This window comes from Sinocyclocheilus anshuiensis, unplaced genomic scaffold, assembly GCF_001515605.1.
Source record: "Sinocyclocheilus anshuiensis isolate Anshui unplaced genomic scaffold, SAMN03320099.WGS_v1.1 scaffold999, whole genome shotgun sequence".
Lineage (NCBI taxonomy): Eukaryota > Metazoa > Chordata > Actinopteri > Cypriniformes > Cyprinidae > Sinocyclocheilus > Sinocyclocheilus anshuiensis.
The window spans coordinates 872,351-893,958 of record NW_015544197.1 but is presented as its reverse complement, the minus strand read 5'-3'; the positions used below and the strand labels follow the sequence as shown (position 1 = coordinate 893,958).

The following is a 21,608-nucleotide window of genomic DNA, read 5'->3' as shown; positions in this document are numbered from 1 at the left end:
AGCGTCACTCGATCCCTTTGCTTTTTTCATGGCCTCTTCTAGAAGGCCTCAGATATTTCATGAAGAAACTGTCTCTACATCACAGCACCGTTTGGGAGGAAGAAATGCACTGTACCAAAAGTCATACAACAGAGCCGCCAATAAGAAAGGAACAACAGGAACCCAAAACCAGCCTTTGCATTTTGTACCAGGCCCAAGAATTGCTTACTGTGCTCCTGCATACAGATCATGAAATGGAAACTGCAATCAACATACAGTACCTTCCACATTGTGATTGTAGGGTGGGGCTTGGTTTTACCCATCAGTTGTTGATTGGATTGTGAAAAGAGGACATTGCATAGTGCAGATCTGAATGCATCTGGCCTAGCTAAAACATGGTCTTGCATTTGTCAGAAGGGAAAAGTCATATCACAAGAAGAGCTGGTTATGACATTTTGATTAAAGATTACAATGTCAAAAAATGAATAACAAGATATATGCATAGATGAATTATTAAAAATAATACCAATAACATTTGTAAAGAAAATAAATAGGGCAAATTTTGATTTCATTCCGATTTCAAATACTGTACAAATTGTGGCTCATCCAATGATCTGTTTGGCTGACCAGTGAGAAAACAAGAAGCCCAATGACATAAATTAGTTTAAAAAAATTTTTTTATTTATCTTATGCTCACCAAAGCTGCATTTATTTGATATAAAATACAGTAAAAACAGTAATGTAATGAATAATATTATTACACTTTTAAATAAATGTTTTATTATTATTATTATTATTAGTTACCATGTAAATAATTCTTGTGATGGCAAAGCTCAATTTTCAGCAGCCATTACGCCAGTCTTCAGTATCACATGATACTTCAGAAATCTTTCTAATATGCTGATGTGGTACTTAATAAAAAAATATATTATTATAAACGATGAAAACAGTTGTATTGCTTAATATTTTTGTAGAAACTCAATCAATTCTTTAATGAATAGAAAGTTCAAAAGAACAGCATTTATTAGGAATTATGGAAAATATTTTCCAGAATTAAAGCTAGACAATTTATCTTTGTGTGTGTGTGTGTGTGTGTGTGTGTGTTTCCCTTGGAATTGAACCCACGGATTTGTTATTGTTAGTACCCTGGTCCACCAGTTGAGCTACAGGAACCACTTCGCGTATTAATAGTAAGACATTTTCAAGTATAAATAAACAAAACATGTTCAAACCGCAACAGAAAAAACTTTACTGTTTAAATTCTTTGCGGTTTGGAAATGGTTAGCAGATTTCTTCAGTTTGTTTGTATAAGCACATCCCTATTTGTACACTTGAGCCAGTTTTATACAATGGTGAAAAGTGCCTGAAAGCACCCGTCATCACCAGAAGAACGCAAGTGATCATGTAAGTTAGAAAATTGGACACATTTGGACATCAGTGATTCGTCTGTCTATCAAATCAGCCGATAAGAATAAAAGCAGCCCAAAGCCTGCCCGGCGACAGCCGTCTGAGATGTCAGGTTAAAAGCCGAGTACTTGTGGACACATTTAATGGGAGAGACCATATTTAATCCTTCACCCCATCATCACTCGCTCCGCAGTACACTGACCCCTGTCACACCCAAAGAGGATTATTGAGGAAGTTCAAAACCTTTGGTTGTTTTCCTGGCCTGTAATTCTTAATTGACCGATGGCTGTCGGCGCTTAACTGATGGCTTATAACGAACTCAGACCCACTCGTAGATGTATAATCCATGCAATAAATCTACTCTGATTTCACTCACATCCCATAAACATTCTTAGGCATGTGTCAGTAATCTAATATTCCAAATCTCTCATGCTGTCCGCAGACATTTACTACTTGTTTGTTACATTCAGTGCAACGATCATGTCTGTGCTCATTTTATCCAGCTACATATTTGATCGTAATGAGACGCTCACATTTATTTGACTTCTCGAGCAGCATCTGTCCTGTATCGACCATGGATCGAGCTATGGTACTGCTGAGGATGTTACTAACTGTAGTAAGTAGCAGGTAGGAGGGATTTACCTCTGAAATCTTCACCGGTAAAACCCAAGATATCGTAGATGGGAACATATCAGAACTGAAATAATATTAGCTTACAATCTCATAGAGCTGATACACATCCAAAACTTAAAACTGATCAAGACTTGTGAAAATGGGCTGGGTGATATGACCAAAATCTTATTTTATGATATCTCTATGTAAATTCATCTGAGGTCGTAGGTTTAAAGTGTATATTGCAGGTTAGAGACCTAGTCAATGTATAGAAAAATAATGTAGGAACTAGATTTTGTTTAAAATATACTTATAAATATGCTACTTGAGGCTTCTGGAGTCATTTTTGTGTGAAAATTTTACTCCCGCATCTGAAAAATGCCAAAACCGGAAGTGACGTAATGGGAGGGAGTGCGGCCATTTTAAACAATAGGAAAGCAATGGATTGCAATGACAGTTCGAACGCTGAGGAAATTGTAAATGTGTATTCATACTCGTATAACGGACCACAGCCATACAATTATGAGACTGCTATGTGGCCAAGAGAGCAGGGACAGGCCAGGATTATTCTAATAATAATTACAGTCTATCCATGCCATTGATCCTGGTGACCACGAACTCGAATACGAATAACTTTGCAAAGAGGTCTTTGTGTCTGTTTTATTCACAATAAGCTACAGAACCAGTAAAATCATATGGTACATATCTGATATACTGTCCAAACTTACACTAAAATATGTTAAATTACAGATATCACAACAAATATTATGGCTAACGCAACTTAACTCAATCAAGATACTTAATTCTTTTTTTAAAGGCAATTTTCTTGATAACAGCTTTGTTGTTAATAATGTTGTTTCATTACTGACTGTGTGAGACGTGGTCTGGTGGGGAGTGTAAAAGTACATATTGCATGGTGGTGCTAATCTCTTCTGCATATTCATCTATATATATACTTTAACACGTTAAAAATATTTCACGCAATTAACGCAGGGGCGGGGCTAGGGTTGGCCACCCCACTCACAACTGCTGCTTCGGTCACTTTTTCTCTTGACAAGAAGTGCATTCATTCAGTCGTAGAATGACTGAGAACGGGAGACGTTTCAGGTGCGTGCTCCACTTCACTTCAGCGCCAGGCGCGAGCCAAAACGAGCGCGTGAACGGATATATATGATGTATCACATTTGTATGGATAGGTAAAGTTAGAGATGAGGCATTAACCCTTTTAATCATTTGACCATCATTGACATTACAGTTGCCTCTGGATGACTTTATTAAAACAGAGGAAAGATAACTTGTCTAGCCTCAAGCAGAACTGTTAAGAGCACAGAAGAACGCCACAGCAAACTCTTTGACGCACAAAGAAAGTTTTTTGCATCCTCTGTTCAGGAGTATGAACGTAATGAGGTGTCAATATCAGATCATGATAATCATCTCTCTGCTTTAACGCCGCGCAGCCACTCTGTCTATCAGTCAAAGAACGCTTCATCTGATTTTAATAGTATCTGCAAGATAAATATCACATGCAAAACGGCAAATGGGAGAGGATGTGGACCGGTTGAGCATATCAGACTCTTAACTGCCACGTTTCATCTCCCCTCATCTAATAGAGTTCTTCATCTGGGAAGGCAGGTTTGAAGAAGAAAAGAATGAATTTGCTTTCAAACTTTATAATCAGACTCAATAAGAACGCATCACTGATACAGGATGTGAAAGGGAAAGTACAAGAAAGGAAAGAAAGAATGTATTGTCGGCCTCATTCCACCAGTAAACTCAGATTCGAAGTTAATGATGTGCAGCCACTTTGTACTGTAATAGATGTCACAACAAATGAATCACACTTTTGTCAAGACCGTGTTTCTCCATTTAAAACAGGGCAGGAACTGTGTTACATCGAACTAAGTAGTTATTTATTTATTATTAATTTTAGTGAATTTATGTCTTGTTTACTCTGTTCGAGGTGGGTTTTTTTCTTCTATAAAAATTCTAGTTTTCTCTGTTAATGTTAATTAATTTTAATTGTTTTACCAAATAATAAATCGTTGACATGTATTCTCAATTTTTTTTTAACAAACCTGTTTCAAATAATAAAAGATGATCAAAAAATATAGAGTGGTCTCAGCTGAGGTCTTGTCTTCGGGTTTGGAGCGAGTGTCCAAAAGACTCAGACTCAAGTCTAAACAGCTTCTGACCCTTATTGACTTCCATAGTATTTTTTTTCTTCTCCATACTATGGAAGTCAATGGAGACCAGCAACTGTTTGGTTACCAGCATTCTTCAAAATATCTTCTTTTGTGTTCAACAGAAGAAAGAAACTCAGGTTTGGAACAACTTGAGAGTGAGTAAATGATGACAGAATTTATATTAATTTATATATATTAAGTTTTAATTGAGTTTTATTAAGTTTTAAAATGAATTGAGATTTCTCTTAGACTCTAAAGCAATTGACTTGGTCTCCAAATTAGAGATTCATCATGAACAACATTGTCCTACTGAGTGGACATTTGCAGAAATTAAATAAGCTTGTATATATATTAAAAAAAAAATTCTCAAGTTGCAAACCGAAATTTTGCAGCCAAGTGTAAAGTGGCAGAAATGAGGGTCAGCACCTCCAAATCTGAGGCCATGGTTCTCAGCCGGAAAAAAGTGCATTGCCCACTCCAGGTAGTGAGTTGATTCCCCAAGTAGAGGAGTTCAAGTACCTCGGGGTCTTGTTCACGAGTGAGAGTAGGCTGGAGCATGAGATTGACAGGCGGATCGGTGCGGCGGCAGCAGTAATGCGGTTGTACCGGGCCGTCGTGGAGAAGAGAGAGCTAAGCCTAAAGGCGAAGCTCTCGATTTACCAGTCAATTTATGTACCAACCCTCACCTATGGTCATGAGCTTTGGGTAATGATCGAAAGAATGAGATTGCAGGTACAAGCAGCTGAAATTAGTTTTCTCCGCGGGGTGTCTGGGCTAACCCTGAGGGACAGGGTGCAAAGTTGGGACATCTGGGGCAGACTCGGAGAAGAGCCACTGCTCCTCCGCATTGAAAGGTGGTTGAGGTGGGTCGGGCATCTGGTAAGGATGCCTCCTAGATCTCTCGGCTGGCCTGGGAATGCCTTGGGATCCCCCAGGATGGGCTGGAGGAAGTGGCCAAGGAAAAGGACATATGGGTGTCCTTACTCAGCCTGCTGCCACCACGACCCGGTCCCGGATAAGCAGTGGAAAATGAATGGATGGGTGGAAAAAAATTGTTAAGTGTTTTTTAGACACTTCCTTCTTTGCCAACTTTGAGCATAATAAACTATTGATTTTAAAAGTTTTAATACTAAAATTCAAGGAAATTACATCATAAATTTAAATGATAATTTTTTAATAATTTGCGCAAATAATATAATAAATTAAATTATAGCAACCAACTTGCATAAAAAGAAAGGTATTACCAAAAGAGGTATTTCAGACATAAAATGAACTTTAAAAATAAGATTTTATCTAAAATTATCTATAACGTTATTTAGTCATTTCTCATTCATCTGCATCCCATCATAAAATGAAGTTTAAGCAAATTAATCATTAAAGAAATCGCTGGAGTTGAACGTGAAAAAAAATGATGTTCATCTAACAATAAATATCTAGCATTTAAAAAAAGAAATTTTTCACTGTATTTTGCAATTGCTCTAGCAATTAAGCAAAAAAAGGGCACTTACAGTTAGGGCTGGGTATCGTTCAAAAATGTTCGTTATCGATACCGATACCTTGACTTCGATACCGGTTCCTGAGAATGACTGAATAACCGGTCTGTCGCTTGGAGATGGTGGAAAGCCGGCTTGAAACGCAGTGGAAACGCCAGTATGACGAGGATCATTTTCATTTTAAAACATAAACGCACCAGTGTAAATGTAGCCTTACATCAAGTCAAACTGCGCCTGTGTTGAGTTCATCCGTACGCACTCATCCGCGGTTGAGTATACTTTGAAAGCTGTGTGGACACGGCTGAGCGCGAGACGGAACGGAACGCGGAAAGTGAAGTATACACGGGCCTTTATTGGCTCACTGACGCTGATGAGATTAACCCCTTAGGTATCGAAATTTGGTACCGAACGACGAGACGTTTTTCGATACTCGATGGTATCGAGGCAATTCGGTCGGTGCCTAAAAAGTATCGAACTCGATACCCAGCCCTACTTACAATTCTTCTTGACTGATGCGGGCAAAGAGCTTAAGCAGAATTTTAAAAAAGTATAAAGAGACAAATGACTTCTCTGTATAATGAAGGAAAGGAGGTGATGGATTAGCCAATGGCATGGGAATCTCCAGCTCAGTGAAGTATCTAACATTAGCATTTCATGGAGAATGCTTCCCCTCAGAGCGTCTCTCCCAGGGAACCAGGAACGGCGATGGCTGCCATGGAATGCTCGGGTTGTTCTTCAAAGTCAGCTGGCAGCAGGACTCAGTGCTCATTCTTTGACACGCTCTGTGTGCGCGATGAGAATTTGGCCCGAGAACAACAACTTAAGAGCCAGGAATCCAAAGAAGCAACAAACAGTCTAGGAGCAAAACAAGGAACCCTGCACGAGCCCCCCGCACAGGCCCTGTCAGACACACGGGCCCCAGGCGTACACTTGCTATAATTCCCTTCTTCCTGCTGCCGCTACACACAACCATGTTCCGCAGCTGATACTGCTCACTCGACTGCCATCACATTAATCTAAAATAGCTTCAAGGAATGGTTGGAGACTTTTTTTTTTCGGATTTTCACAAATATTTACTTGCCTGCAAATTACCAAGGAGGGTATAAACGTACATGGAACTGAGGTTCTACACTGACATTTTCAATGTGAAAGAAAATTGTAGTCTTAATACAACAAATATAAAAATGTTTAGAATTACAACACTACTGTTGAAAAGTATGGAGTCAGTAAGGGCTTTTAAAGAATTTATTACTTTTATTCAGCAAGGATATATTAAATTGATCAAAAGTGACAGTAAGAAAAAAAACCTGCACTGTACAATAATATAGCTGTTTTCCGTAAATTTGCTCACTTGACATTTGCACTACCATGGTAACTTCCTCCGATACCTCAATCTCATTCTTGCTTCTCGCACATTTCTGACTAATTACTACACGATATCTTCTGTGCTGCAATTGTCACTGAACATTTATACCTCATTCTCAGTACAATACAACTATATTTGTACTTGTCATTTTCACTGGTCTGGCCTCCGCTTTCTCGAACACAACCTTCTCTATACATTACACTTATTATAAAACGACAGTAATATTTTAGATATACATATATTTATAAACATTACTATTTGAACTTCTGGTTGGATGCTAAGTACATTTCATTATCACTGTTCACTGATAAAAAGAAAAGTGTAGAAATAATTTTAAATCAGTAATTGCTAGTAAATTTCACAACCAATTACACAGAAACGGGATGTAGTACGTTAAATTAAACATGAAATTTTGAGGTTTCTTGAGCAGCAATTCAGCATTTTAGAATTATTTCTGAAGGATCGAGTGACACTGAAGACTGGAGTAATATTCTGCAATCACAGGAATAAAAAAGTAAGCTTTGCCATCGCAGGAATAAATTACATTTTGAAATATATTAAAATAGAAAACAGTCATTTTAAATTGTGATAATATTTCACAATATTAGTTATTTTACTATATTTTAATCAAACAAATGTAGCCTTGATGAACATAAAATACTTCTTTTAAAAACATTACATATATATATATATATACACATATATATATACATACATATACATTATATATATATATACATTATATATATATATATATATATATATATATACAGTATATAAATAAATAACCCATTATAATGGCATACTTTCAAAGGATATTATGACTGTAAAGCAACCTAAGATAAATATCTGTAGATATATATGTGAACATAATACTGTCGTTTTTGAATGCAAACCCATGCTCTGACAGTATATATGACAGCTACGGAAAGAGAGCGATGGGAATGTTCTGCTTTCAAGTAAAGTCAGAGCACCTTCAGTGAATAGGTGTCTAGGGACCGCACACATCTCATGGAACAGGTGGATTGTGTCGTAAGTACCGAATCCACTATGGTTTGTTTAACCTGAAAAATGGCTTTAAAAGCCAGTAGTTTTGCTGAATGAATTGCCAAATGAATGACCCATGGTGAATACTTAACACATATCATTTCCCCACTAATCAGTTTAAAATGAGTCACTCTCTGAAAAAAAAAAAACTTCTGTTTCAGGTCATTTGAGTTTCAGATGAATCCTATAAAATCATCTGACATCAGACTTTGCACTGTACATCTTCACTCACGTGAGATTCGTTGAGTACTGTACAGAATACAATTATGTCGCCATGGTCACTGTTGCATCAATGCCACAACTAAATGACCCTCAAAGCCTGCACCTGATAGGTCGCCAGGGATTCCATAGAAATGGAATCCAACGTGTTTCCAGACCACACAGGTCTTCTAGTCAATGCACTGGACTAAGGAACTAAGAAACGAAAACATACTACAAAAATTATTATCATATTTGTTGCAAATTGCAACCTGATGGAGGTTGCTGGATGACACAGTTTCAGACTCAGACAGCCCATAATGAACTTGCTGTTTTCTTTTCAGCTTTTCTGAGCTGCCAGATGTGCCAGAAACCTAACTAAATGAAAAAAAACGGTGAAAATTTCATCCAATATCCCCTTTGAAGCGGTAGTTCACCCAAAAATAACATTTCTGTCATCATATACTGACCCTCAAGTTGTTCCAAACCTGTATGAATTTCTTTCTTCTGTTAAACAGAAATGATAATCTAAAGAATGTTAGTAAATGAAAATTCTGTCATCATTTACTCAACTATTGTTGAAAAACCAAGCAGTTGACGGTAGCCATTGACTTCCATATTGTGGGGGAAAAAAATACTAAGGAAGTCAATGGCTACCGCCAACTGTTTGGTTACCAACATTAGTAGAATAAATTATGAAAGAATTTTCAGTTCAAATATTTTATTTATAGTGAAATTACAGTATGTATATATATACTGTATATATATACATACACTGAACAAAATTATAAACGCTTTTGTTTTTGCCCCCATTTTTCATGAGCTGAACTCAAAGATCTAAGACTTTTTCTATGTACACAAAAGGCCTATTTCTCTCAAATATTGTTCACAAATCTGTCTAAATCTGTGTTAGAGAGCACTTCTCCTTTGCCAAGATAATCCATCTACCTCACAGGTGTGGCATATCGAGATGCTGATTAGACAGCATGATTATTGCACAGGTGTTCCTTAGGCTGGCCACAATAAAAGGCCACTCTAAAATGTGCAGTTTTACTGTATTGGGGGGTCCGAAAACCAGTCAGTATCTGGTGTGACCACCATTTGCCTCACGCAGTGCAACACATCTCCTTCACATAGAGTTGATCAGGTTGTTGATTGTGGCCTGTGGAATGTTGGTCCACTCCTCTTCAATGGCTGTGCGAATGTGTCACATTTTAGAGTGTCACATTTCTTAAAAGTCTATAGGCCTGTTCACACAATAGCAAATATTGTGAAAATATATGCAATGCTGAAAATTTGGTGTGACCAATAAGATTTGCGTTTGATAAACCACTACTTCCACAGAGATACCGAAGTCATCTCAAAGTCAAGTTCCCATGGGGCCATGGGAAAGGAGCTGTGAATGGCAGTGAAGTGATGCAATTGGTGCCATGCATGACAAAGCCAACATGGTGGATGAAATACATCGGGATTACATTCATACTATATAGATCACACTTTTTAATGACTGTAAAGTTAATTCATCTTTAAATGTATGTAGTACCTATTCAGAATGTGATTTCAGATGCACCTTTAGACTTGGTGTCATTAACAAACATTATTTTGTGAATAGCACAGGAAGAATCCAGAACCGGCTCTCCTGTCTCTGTACTCTTGTACAATCTGAAGTCCATCATTCTACAGTGAGGAAGATTATTCACAAGTGGAAGACATTCAAGACAGACACCAATCTTCCCAGGAGTGGACGTCCCAGGAAATTCACCTCATGGTCAGACCGTAGAATACTCGGAGTAATTGCAGACAACCCAATAACTACACCTCAGACTCTACAGGCCTCAGTTAACATGTAAAACAATAAAGTTTGTGACAGTATAATTAGAAAAAGACCAGGCAAGTTTGGCATGTTTGGAAGGGTTGCCAGAAGTAAGCTCTTCTCTCTAAAAAGAACATGGCAGTATAACTCAGGTTTGCAAAGTTGCATCTGAACAAACCGTAATACCTCTAGAACAATGTCCTTTGAACAGACGAGACCAAAGTGGAGATGTTTGGCCATAATGCATAGCGCCACGTTTGATGAAAACCTAAAGAGCACATCAGCACAAACACCTCATACCAAAAGTCACACATGCTGGTGGAGGGCTGATGATTTTGGGTTTGTCTTGTAGCCACAGGAACTGAGCACCTCACAGTCATTGAGTCGACCATGAACTCCTCTGTATACCAAAGTATTCTAGAGTCAAATGTGAGGCCATCCTTCCGACAGCTAAAGCTTGGCCACAACTGGGTCATGCAACAGGACAATGATCCCAAGCACACCAGCAAATCTACAACAGAACGACTGAAAAAGAAAAGAATCAAGGTGTTGCAACAGCCCAGTCAAAGTCCAGACTTCATCCTGACTGAAATGCTGTGGCGAGAGCTGTGCATAAACAAATGCCCACAAACCTCAATAAACTGGAGCAACGTTGTAAAGCAGAGTAGGCCAAAATTCCTCCAGAATGATGTGAGAGGCTGATAAAGTCATACAGAAAATGATTAGTTCAAGTTATTGCTGCTAAAAGTGGATCTACAAGCAAGAATCATAGGGTGTCCTTAGTTTGTCACACATAGCTTTTCCATATTGGCTTTATTTTTCCTAAATAAATAATGACACGGTGTGATATGTCATGTGTTGTTGTTCATCTGAGGTTTTATTTTCCAAATTGTAAGACCTGCCAAGGACCAGAAGATTTTTATTCTGTCCTGGAAAACCATGGAATTCCATAGGGTGTCCTTTCTTTTTCACATGACTGTATATTGGGGACTCAGGAACCCTAAACATAACTACACAGGACACAGGAGTGGAGAGCATAGTTTGATTGAATGAATCAGAAAAGAGGTTTGTGAGCAGATGTACAGTGGGGAGATAATTTGTGCGAGTGGCACTATGAGCCGGCAAACACACACACACACACACACACACACACTCTCTTAGTGTGGTGCTAGCTCCCCTCCTGAGGCAATCATTACAGGGATTTGTTATGCTTGCACTTATAGTTTTAGCAGATCAATCGGAGAAGCATGCGCTAAAACCCATTATTAGTTCTGAGGGCAACATCTTAGTTTCGGGTGGAGATGGGGGTGGATTGTCCACACTGCTGCCTGTTTGAAACATGGCTCCTTAAGAGAGCCATGACTGTGAACAACATTCCCCGAAGAGATGAATGAGAAAATCAATTAAGAGGTGAGAAGCGTTTAGTGCTATCAGTACATGCAAAAACAAATTCATTTAGTGTAATGGAGGCGCCTGCCCTCAGAGATCTCACTGTGACTGTGAAATAACTGGCATTCGTTTCATAACATCATAACATTCATATGAAAAACATCTATCAGACAATGACAGAATCATAACAGACATCTGACATGAGTCTTCATGCAAATCTAAAATGAACTTAAAGGCTCCACTTCAGAACCTAGTGAACTGCCTACAGAGGAAACCTACATATGTGTTTCCCATGCAAGACAACTTGTAGGAATTTTTTCGGGTTCAGTATAAGTTAAGCTGAATCATCAAAATTTGTGGCATAACGTTAGGGTTGCCAAGCATCACGTATTAGCCGGGACGTCCCGTATTTTGGGCTTAATTGATTTGTCCCATACGTGACTTCCCTTGTCCCGTTTTTTGACTGCTACGCTGATCTAACCACTGACTGATACAACAGCAGCAGTGCTGATCACTTGAGAATGGTCACCGATACCTGTCATCATCCAATCACAGCCCCCCTCACACAGTATTCGTTAAGTAAATCAGAAATTGTGAACATAACTGTTCGAGGAAGGCTGCGCAATCCTCTGCCGGCTCGTCGCTCCCACCTCACAGCAAGCGGCACTCGCACTAACTCCAATTCCGTCCGTGTTTTCACTTCAGTAAATCAGTTTTGGTGAATACAAACTACGTGATTATTTTTCATGAGTCCAACATCCCGCCGCACAAGAGACGTGATCATTAAGTGAAGTCATCTTTCACTATTGTAATGTTGTTAAATAGAGAAAAACATTTTATATTTAAGTAACTAATAGCATGATTCTTAACCTTGGACCTTATTCTTGAAACACAAATGACCAATAAAAAGGTGTCAAGCACCAAAAGCAGCCCATATTAAATCTATAAGCTGTCTTTAATTGAAAAATACGCATTTTCATGCATACTATGTGTGTGTGTGTGTGTGTGTGTGTGTGTATATACATGGTCACTCCCCCCCCAATCCCCCCCGCCCCTCTGTTTGTCTGTTTGTTAAAATACTCACTGCTTCAGCAGTAGCCTATAGCCACAAGATGTAAACAATATGTGTTCACATCATTTTAGAGTGAATTTTTTTTTTACCTTTTCTGTGTAATTGTCCAGTTTTACAACTCTGTTAACATGACAACGTAACGCCTACAACAACTGCAAAATAATTGAAACAGCTCAAATAATACACAAGCTTCAACAGAAGAATTAATATTAGGGCTTTTATAAAATTTTAAGTTTCACATTTCTATTGAGAAATCCTTCAAAAATTGGCCCCATTCACTTGTATTGTATCACTGTACCTTTTTTCTCTCCTTTTTTTAACCCAGAAATTTTTTTTTTCCATAATGGGAAGTGGGGTCGGTTGTATTAGTTGTACATAAGTTACAATTTAACCTAGTTGTGACACAATAGGTTACTAAATGTTTGTGGTTTGCACTTCAATGAAACATAACTCTACATATAAACTAACTATTTACGGAAGCCTCTGACCAGTGGTTGGAATAGGAAAAGGGAAATAGCAAACAGAGGAAAAGGGCTGTGGCGTTCCCTTTTGCCAAAAGCTTCAACACCCATAATGCACTTTTGATTTTGGCACCACCCCTCTGTTGACTGTCCATGGGCAGAGATACAAAAATGTGAAAATTTGATCTGTAGTTAAAAAGCCCTGAACCTGTCAAAACCCAGATGGATGGCCCAAAATGATTTGCATCATCCGGCAGACTTTTGCTGACAAAAATACAGGGATATCTGGGTGTAGGTAACATGAAAAAAAGAGTACAAAACTGGTTGAAAATCAGCAAACCTATCCTTTAAATACAGAGTTAATTATAAACTAGCTAGTAGTTGCTAAGCCACAAGTGTGGACTTCACATTCAAATTTAAGACTTTACGAATGGCTAATACAACCCTACCTACGTTAGGTGGTTGGACAGGACGGGTTAAAACTGAGACAGATTAATGATGTCAGGCAAAAGGTTTACATAATGTACACAGATCATTCAATAAGAAAAAAAAATGTTCATTAAGAAAGTAAATGGTGTAAATGTTGATGTCAAATGGGCATTAAAGACATTTCCACTTAACATTCCTCTTTACGTATGGTAAATTTCATGCATTTCCACCTTTCAAGATCTGAAGAAGGCTGCACAGTGTCAGATGAAGCCTGCCCTGGGAACCTTCATGTCAGCCAATTGGACACTGCTTTCTTTGAGTGAAGTGGAAGGGGCAATTGGGTGGCGATCTGCAAGTATGTGATTATGTAACTAAATGCATCTGTTCTGCTGTTTTTTGATCTATTGGGCTAACTGAGCAAAAGTGAGTCTGTTTCATAAAGGGAAAAGCAATGAGATGGGAACTAGGCCGTACATCAGAGAAATGACATTGTGTCCTGCCACTGGCCTCTCTGACACTCAGGTCAGCTTATGTAAGTTACCCTCTCCCTCTCCCTCTCCCCCCCTCTCTTTCGCTCTCTCTCTCTCTCTCTCTCGAGTAGGCTGAGGCAGCTTTTAGTGTACGGAATGTAAAGCAGCCAAAAGTTACATAAAAGAACAAAATGGCCTGGTAAGCCCAGTTCATTCCACTTTTACACCTCAGAGAGAAAAAAAAAAAAAAAAAACACACGAATGGAGACAAAACAAATTACACTTTAAAATTACTTACTCTTACACTTGAATTCTATTCTACGTCTTAAGAAAGGTTAGCCCCGCCCACTGGGAAATCTCATTGCTCTAAAATTCTGTTTCTCACAACAAACTATTAAATGTCAGATATGTTCTGATTGGCTGTTGCTCGGACATTTCATTTAGCATTTGATAAACTGGTGCAGGTAGATGACCGTGCTGGTTAGAATGCAGTGTTGGATTTCATGAAATAAGATTAATTAGAAAAATTAGGAATGATAGGAAAGCAAAAAATTTAAGTATTCAATATTTACCTGATTATTTTTCAGGAGCAAAAACAAATTACCAGATGATCACAGACCTGAACGAGAAAGACAGAAAGATGTATGAGGACATCTCGGTGACAATGGGACAATAATTTACATTGATTTGATGATTATGAAATCAAGCATCGTCCTATAGTAAATAAATAAATAACATTTTAAACCATATCTTTAAACCACATGTATTATTTGTTTATTGTAAATTATTTAACGAACAATAAATTCATAAATTTGCCTAACCCATATGACCTTTGAATGAACCATGAAGGTAAAAAAAAGTTGATTTAAAAAATAAATTGTGAAAAACCATCTCAGCACGTCCAATATACGTTTCCCTTCATACATTCATAGAAATGTTATTAGAAAACAATACAAAAACAATAATGTCCATAATGCCGATGTTATTTGTCAAGTACTCAATTGTACTTAGTAGGGCTGTCAAAATGACTGAAAAACTAAATTCGAATTTTCTACTTAAATGTTATCAAAATTCGAATTATATTCGAATTTAAACGGCATAATTTCAGTTAGGGGAAAGAAAGCTTTTGGCTTCTCTCCTGAGGCTACAAGAGGGCGCATCGAGCAAAATATTATGCACGTTTCTTCAAAATGTAATAAAATAACACGACTATCTTTGAAAAAAAAAAACATATTCGCCACACCGATGCTCTCGTTTTCCGCAATATATTGAATGAGCAGCGTAGCAGCGCCGCATCTAGTGGGTTCAACTGGATAGGCTAACAAAAGCATTAAAATGCAATGACACTTACATCGTCGTCGCATTTCGTGCGCCACTGATAGGCTGCCTGACGCAAACCTAAAATGTGGATTTTTTTTTTTTATTCGACGAATACTCGAAATTCAAATTTTTTTTTTGACAGCCCTAGTACTTAGGGATGGCTGATATGATCAAAAGCTTATTTAATGGTAAGAATAAGCTAATTTTATTTCACAATAACAATATATATCGCAACATAGTTGTTTTTGTTATTTTATTTGATATTTTTTAATTAAAAAATCAGAACAAAAATGCAAACAACAGGACACACAACATGACAAAGACAGTAAGAAATACTGTAATACAGCAACTGAATAATCAAAAGGACTGTAACTGTATGAATTAAATATACATTTCTTATTAAAGCTACTAAACTTATTCAGTCAAGAGTAGTGTGTGATTTTCTTGTTGTTTGATTAACATTAACAGCATAGCAGCAGGTATATTACGCTGATACTACTTTAAGATCTAATGCACAGATCTAATATACTGAGACAAATTAGATTTTCTCCCAAATGCTTACGTTCACTTAAGACGTAACCCACTGCTCTTTGAGAGGCAGCTTTCTGGGTGTGCTTCAGTCGTCAACAGCATGAGTATTAAATTATTTTTCATGGCTTATTGCTCTTAATAAAGTTTTTAACATCAAGTACGTTCTATGCTTTATTTTCTTAGGCAAATTTCTTTTCAACATGTCAAAACTTTTAGCAGTCCTGTGCTGTATTTACACACTGCAATATAGACAAAATTAGCAAAAACACTATAACAGCCACAATATAAATACTGTCATACCACCCAGCCTTTATTGTACTCGAAACTTTCTAGGCCATTGAGCTCTGGAATAATATCAAATGCATATACACAACAGTGTGAATAGAAAACTTAAAAAGAAGACAAAAGTAAAAGTTCCAAAATGCTAATTATGAGGTTCCACTTTTTTTTGTTTGAGGAACGTGATGCATCCGGCATCCTGTTTGCATGCGCAGGTAGGAGGTGGGGGGTCTGTTTCCTCTCCATGGGCCTACAGATGCACTCCCTACCCACATAGTGTCTCTTTTGTTCTCTGATAAATTGACACTGCCAGTTCCCCACGTTGCCAAGACATGAGGAAGACCACCGGGAAAAAGAAGTAGGAGCAGCACCACTACATGTGATTGGTATCACTTCTGACTGACTCTCTTCATGTTTTTATCTGCAATGTCTCCACAGGCATTCATTTCAAAGCTATGATTGAGGGTGCTAAGACAAAAAAAAATACAAATAAAAACTCATTGTGTACAGTCAGCCATCCATATCATTGAATAAGTTGTATCCTGCCAGATAAGCCAACAGTCTAAACGCTCATCAGCCATACAATTTTTTTACTTTTCTTATTTACATATAAAATTACAACAAAAAACTATTTCATGGCCATCCAGGAACTAACAGTACAATGAATGCACCATAGAGAAACCTATTTTACAAACAGTGAAATACTCTTTGTCTTTTAAAATAAAGCATATTATTCAAAATATTTTAAAATGATTCCTCTAAATATCAGTGTATCCTGAAGTGTTATGTTAATATCACTGATATACTAATAAAGTTTTTGTTAGTATTTAGAATTAGATTTTATTTTTATATTTTCATCTTAATTTAAGTTAAAGTTGTAGTCATTTTTTTTTAGTATTTAGTATTTTTATAATTTTCATAATTTTATTTTATTTTTATTTTTTACATTATGTCTATATATTTTTTAGGGTTTAGTTTTTAGTTTAGAGTTATTTGATACTTAAACTGAAATAAATGTTGCTTTGGCAACTAGATGAAATAAAGTTTATAAAATAAGATAAAGGTAATTATATTTTATTTCTGTTAATGTTTGTTTTACTTCAAGTTATGAAAATGTTTTTTTATGGTTTAGTTTTAGTTAACGATAATAACCCTGATTCTGAATAAAGGTTTCATTGTCTCAATAAGAAAAAAATGTTTTGGCTCCTACGGCATATTTTGCAATTAAACCAAGGAAAACAAAATCAGCCCATGACACTTTTGCCTCAAAACCCCATTTTTCAAGAAGCGCAGGAGAAAAATATCATGTGATTTTTAGAATCTCCAGCCAACAAGCAGTGAAATACGGCTCAAAACTATTTCGTTGAAAGCTGGCAACATTTCTGTGCCTTTGGAATGACTACACCAATAAATGAAATAGACTCATAAATTCTTCATGGCCAGTGGCCATAAGTGAATCCATAACTGAGGAAAAATCTGTTGCATTCACCTCTGTGTGAGGATTCTCTCTTATGTAATTGGCAAAATAATTCTTCTTCTTCTTCTGCAAAATATGTGACTCATTGTATTGGGGAAAAACTGTCATTATTTATTCACCCTCATGTCGTTCCAAACCTGTATGACTTTCATTCCTCCATGAAAATCAAAGCTTGAATGTTTAAAGAATATCCTGGCCACTCTCTCTTTTTTTTCTATATAATGGAAGTGAATGGGATCTGGAATCGTCAGGGGCCAAAAACACAAAAATGCTTGACTAATCCTTTATTTTCATCCAGATATTTTCCGAACTGATCCAAACAAACTCACTGACTCAACTTGTGACTGGATCATTGAAAATAATGATTCAATAATAGTGGCGAACCAAAATTAACCAATAGTTTCAGTTTTCAGCTAAATGAAAACTTTTATTTCCGTTTCGGATTAATTTTGGTGCATCATTAATCAGTAATTAAATTTCACTCTGTTCATCACACAAAGCCATGGACTATTTTTATGATATCATATGATAGTTTTAAACATTTTAAGTTCCAGACACATTTATTTATTTATTTCTCTCTCTGTTTTTTTTTTCCTGAAGAAAGTAAGTCATGTTTGTAACACTATAAATGTCGTAAATGTTGACAAAATTTCCAGCTAATCTTTTAATGTAATTTTATGTTTACAAATATGGCACTTTTTTTCTCTTACACCAACTACACCACTTAATTTTACATTCTATTAAGTTTAATATAATGTTTAATAAAAATTAACGGTTGAGCCATTCCCTACTCAACTTCCTATTATTCCCAGTTAGCCTCCAGTGGTTCAGTGAGTCTCTTTTGTGGAATCCCAGGATAATGTATTGTACGCATGCAAGGTCAGTTTTAGTATACTGAGCTGAGGTGGATCAGGGCCTAGAAGACCACTATCACTGTCCATGGCCCAATGCAACCACATAGCACCTGAGGATCAGAGGGTCCATTTAACATGAAGTCCTTCACATGGTCTTAAGTGCTGACAGAGGCCACGCTGATGCACACTGTATGTTTACAGAGGGACCAGAAAGGTCTCAATGCCTGATAAAAAAATACATTTAGGTGAATTCACCTTTGCCTTGCCTTTTAACTCTGTGTTGTGGAGAACAGAAATAACCATGACTCCGATTTGAACCATAAGAACAATATTTATATATATCTGTTATGCATCTGGGTCCAATGACATGATGCACATTTTTGTCCCAATCTATAAATTTCTTCCAAAATACATTAAAAGCACTAATGTAATTTTTCTAAATTATTTTTTTATTATAACAGAACAAAACTATTCCATTACCGTAATGAACAAATAAGAATGATATTCTTGAAAAGAAAACCTTAAGTACAATAATCTTTTATTAATATTTCTCAGAAAAATCACCCACAAACATGTTGAAATATGCAAACAAAACTTAAACAGGACATGATATCACAGACAGGGCTGTTCGTCGAGGTCAATAAGTCTCTTAAATCATCAAAATCATTTGACCTTTTTATGACAAGGAAAGGCTAGTTTAGGTTATAAAATATTGTGTATTGCTACTCTCAAAACTTTTTTAAAATTTATGAATAATTCTTGATATTTATACAAAATATAGAATTTTTACCTTGAAAAAAAAAAATTTTAAATTGTGATATATTTTATATTTTTTTTATTTAAAAAATTATTAAATTGTGCACACCCACATTTATTCAAAGTTTAAAAACAATATATTATATTTTTTACTACATTTTTCACACTCTTTATTGTAGACATTCTTATTTGTCATTAACACATCTAATGCTGGCTTTATGCTGTTAAAGGAACACTCCACTATTTTTGAAAATAGGCTCATTTTCCAACTCCCCTAGAGTTAAACAGTTGAGTTTTACCGTTTTCGAATCCATTCAGCCGATCTCCGGGTTTGCCGGTAGGACTTTTAGCTGTAGCTTAGCATAGATCATTGAATCTGATTAGACCGTTAGCATCTCGCTCAAAAATAACCAAAGAGTTTCTATATTTTTCCTATTTAAAATTTGACTCTTCTGTAGTTACATCGTGTACTAAGACCGACGGAAAATGAAAAGTTGCAATTTTCTAGGCCGATATGGCTAGGAACTATACTCTCATTCCGGCATAATAATCAAGGAACTTTGCTGCCATACTATGGGTGCAACAGGCGTAATGATAATACGCAGCGCCTGAAAATAGGCTAACTTCCGTCAACATAACCAACGTGACCACCTGCTTGCACAGGGAGCGTGCTGCGGACTATTTTCAGGCGCTGCGTGATATCATTGCGGAATGAGAGTATAGTTCCTAGCCATATAAGCCTAGAAAATCGCAACTTTTAATTTCCCGACGGGCTTAGTACACGATGTAACTACAGAAGAGTCAAGTTTTAAATAGGAAAAATATAGAAACTCTTTGGTCATTTTTGAGCGAGATGCTAACGGTCTAATCAGATTCAATGATCTATGCTAAGCTACAGCTAAAAGTGCTACCGCCAGACCCGGAGATCGGCTGAATGGATTCGAAAACGGTAAAACTCAACTGTTTAACTCTAGGGGAGTTGGAAAATGAGCCTATTTTCAAAAATAGTGGAGTGTTCCTTTAACAGCATAAAGCCAGCATTAGATGTGTTAATGACAAATAAGAATGTCTACAATAAAGAGTGTGAAAAATGTAGTAAAAAATATAAAATATTGTTTTTAAACTTTGAATAAATGTGGGTGTGCACAATTTAATAATTTTTTTAATAAAAAAAATATAAAATATATCACAATTTAAATTTTTTTTTTTTTCAAGGTAAAAATTCTATATTTTGTATAAATATCAAGAATTATTCATACATTTTAAAAAAGTTTTGAGAGTAGCAATACACAATATTTTACAGCACAAAAATAGTGGAGTGTTCCTTTAAGTAAGACGATGACCATGAGAAATAGGCCATTCTGAATCCTAAACACGAGGAAAACAAGCAAGCAGCCAGATTTGTGATAAAGTGAGGCGAGAAACAATCCAATATACTGACTTGCATTTCATCTGAGGAGCCCTAAATTATTCCTGCACTCACTTTACTTCCTCCAAATTTTCATTCTGTGTCTCATTACCTACTCAGTCGCATTCCCCATAATTTTGCCTACATGTTTTTGTGACTCTTCTATGTCTTCCCATTCTTTTCTCTCTACTTTCCGGCCATTTCTTTGTTTCCAGGGAATATTCTGCATCGCCAAACTCAGTTAGACAGGCGTATGTTCAGTTGTGAATGATTGATGTGCCATTGACTTGGCCGGTCTCTCGTCTTGCCATTGGCTTAAATCATTCATACGAACATTTAACGATATTTCCTTTGAAGTCAAAGGCCTTCAGGAGACGCATGCTTTTATTTAGACTATTGGTTTAGTGCTGATGCACTTAATGTGTCTAAATCATACAAATTTTGCTTATTATAAGTGCAATACGGAGCAGTCCTGATTTACTCTCTGTCAGAAGTGCGAGCTTACTACCTACAGGGAGTTACACTTGTTTTGTATTATATTCTCCAAAGTAGGCTGCTTTAGCGCTGCCTTAACAATAACCACACAGATGCGAACACCCTAAGGAATAGCTTGGCTGAGATCTATTCCAGAGTCTGTTCTGGTAGGTGGGTGTATGTGTTGTGTTTTGCAGAGATTGGGGACTAACTTTACCCCACAGCATTATACCATGGGGCAGGACTTTCTATGTAGTCCGCCACTGATCTCAGAACGTGACTGGTGTGTATAATGCAATTTATCAAATCAGCATCTGTCATCCTCATGGGACACTCTGACACGATGCAAATTCACTCCACACCATCCAATAAAACATCCTATCAGCCTCAGCCATTAACATGATGGACTGCCCTCCGGTAAGTAGGATTGTGGATCACAACAAGGACTTTTATAAAACGCTAAAACAGCTGGATAAACTCATAACTCTCATTTTTGAGGTTATTTTTTTGGCTTGCATGTTCAGGACGTTCAGTAAGCCCACCCTCTCCCCAACCACCTGTCCAATCCTAGTTTAAGAGCATGCAGGAAT

General features: G+C 36.9%; 1 protein-coding gene across 2 annotated transcripts in view; it reads right to left on the bottom strand.

Moving 5' to 3' along the window:
• The window catches only part of LOC107696776 (lipoma-preferred partner homolog), a 222,268-nt gene that overhangs the window by 175,396 nt on the left and 25,264 nt on the right, over window positions 1-21,608 (bottom strand). Inside the window, exon 2 of one of the 2 annotated variants that reach the window (XM_016497272.1) lies at window positions 14,492-14,538. The exons of the other annotated variant lie outside the window; for it this stretch is intronic. The gene's annotated coding sequence lies outside the window, so the exon portion shown is untranslated. The remainder of the gene's footprint in view (window positions 1-14,491; window positions 14,539-21,608) is intronic. 2 annotated transcript variants of the gene reach the window in all.